The 2,214-nt window shown below is 37.1% G+C and overlaps 1 non-coding gene across 1 annotated transcript; it reads left to right on the top strand.

The window, feature by feature from the left end:
- Positions 1–1,190: 1,190 nt before the first annotated feature.
- Positions 1,191–1,297, top strand: LOC131180400 (small nucleolar RNA R71). The gene has a single exon (XR_009149175.1). It is a non-coding gene; the product is annotated as a small nucleolar RNA R71 (small nucleolar RNA).
- Positions 1,298–2,214: the final 917 nt, after the last annotated feature.

The following is a 2,214-nucleotide window of genomic DNA, read 5'->3' on the forward strand; positions in this document are numbered from 1 at the left end:
AGCCTTCTCTTGTTGGAAAGAATCTCCTTCAAAAACTTGGCATAACTTGGCATTTGGGATAGTGCCTCAGTGAATGGCACATTAATATACAACTTCTTTAGCACTTCAAGGAATTTGCCAAATTGTTTGTCTAGCTTATGCTTGATGAATCTTTGAGGGTAGGGAAGGGTGGGCTTGTAAGGTTCAGGTGGGATGTATGGTTTCTCTCCCTCATCTTGCTCACTTTTGCTTTCTTCTTCATTTTCATTTTTCTTGCTCTCAACTGAATTTTCTTCTTTTGTGCTCTCTTTTTCTTCTCTCTTGTTTTCACTCTCTTGACCAACTTTTTTACCACTTCTTAAGGTTACAACCTTACATTGTTCATGAGGGTTTTGTGGTTGGCTAGGTAGTTTCCCATAGGAATTGCTTCCTGATGAGCTTGCTTGTTGCGCCAATTGAGTCTCCAACATGCGATTGTGGACTTGTAATTGATCCATGGTTTGTCTCATGTGTTGCATTTCTTCCTCCAATTTGTTATTCATCTTGCTTTGTTCAGCAAAAAATTTCTCCATCATGCTCTCCAAGGTTGGCTTCGGTTCATGAGGTGGAAGGGATTGTTGTGCTCTTGCTTGATATCCAGGTGGTGGCTGCCTTGTGGGCTGAAATTGAGGCTGAAATTGAGGCCTATTTTGCTGCATAAACTGCTGGTTATGAGCATAATTTGAGCTTTGGCCTTGTTGAGCAAAAGTTGCTTGTGGTCTCCATGTTGAGTTGTTCACATTAGAATAAGCATTTCCCATAGGTTTCTGTTGATAACCTCCTGCATAAGCAGCTTGTTCTTGCAAATAATCATCTCCATAAGAAGAGTAATCAACTCCACAACTTTGAGTTCCATCTGTGAAGGCAACTTGTTGCATAATTGTAGGAGTTGAGGTTGTTGCCTTTGTGCAAAAATCACTAAGAAGCTGAGTCAACTGGTCAAATCTTGCATTCATGTAGCTAACTGAGTCTAGTTCATAGATCCCAGCTTTCTTTGGCTCAAGTGCTCTAGGATTTCCCCATAAATGGGTATTATGAGCAATCTTCTCTAATAGATCATAGCATTCTTCACTTGTCATTCTCATGAAATCTCCTCACCTTGTGAATCAATTGTGTTTCTTATGGCTGGAGTAACTCTGGTGTAGAAATTCTGAACAATCATCCATTTCGGTATTTCATGATGAGGACATTGCCTTTCAAGCTCCTTAAATCTCATCCAAGATTCATACAAAGTTTCATCATCCCTTGGTTTAAAAGCTACCATCAAATTCCTCAAATGAGTAGTTTTCCCAGGTGGGAAAAATTAAGATAGAAAAGCTTGAGATAGCTGCTCCCAAGTAGCTATAATAGCTTGTGGTAGTGAGTCATACCACTCCAATGCTGAATCCCGAAGAGAAAATGGAAATAAGGTGAGCCGAATAATTTCATCTGAAACTCCAGGTTGTCTTTGTGTACCACATATCATCAAAAATTTCTTTAAATGAGAATGAGGATTTTCAAGTGGACTACCTCCAAATTGTGAATTCTGAACCATTTGAATGAGACCAGTTTTTAACTCAAATTGATTAGCTCCAATGATAGGTCTATTATCTCTCACATCAGTACATCTAGGAAAAGCATAATCTAACATGGATCTTCTTTGAGGATCATTTTGATTAACAACCACATTTTGCCCGTTTTGCTCGTTTCCTCCATTATCTCCACCAATAGCTCTATTTTGATTCTCCATATTTTTTATTGTCTCCTCTTGCTCAAATATTTGTTGTTCTTCTTTTTCTGCTTCTTTTCTTCTCTTGAATTCCTTTTTGTTGGCTCGACAGAATTTTTCAATTTCTGGGTTGAACAACAATTCGGTATCACTTGTGCTTTTCGATCGTCTCATAAACAAGAAAAGTACCTGAAAAACACAAGGAACAATAGTGAAAATAAAAGAAAATAAAAATTCTAATTAGCTTAAAACAATTAAAATCCAACTTAAAAACAAACAATTCCCCGGCAACGGCGCCAAAAACTTGATACGGTGTTGTGTGTCCGCAAGTGCACGGGTCACAGTAGTATAGTTTTAAAAAATGATATCGATCCCACAGGGAATTGTGCTTAAATTGGAAATAAAAGTATAAGCTAATTAGAATGACAAAAATTAAAAGATATTAAAAATAAAATCTAAAAATTAAAATTAAGACAAAAATTAAAGAT

The sequence above is a fragment of the Hevea brasiliensis genome, chromosome 5, assembly GCF_030052815.1.
Source record: "Hevea brasiliensis isolate MT/VB/25A 57/8 chromosome 5, ASM3005281v1, whole genome shotgun sequence".
In the NCBI taxonomy this organism is placed as follows: domain Eukaryota; kingdom Viridiplantae; phylum Streptophyta; class Magnoliopsida; order Malpighiales; family Euphorbiaceae; genus Hevea; species Hevea brasiliensis.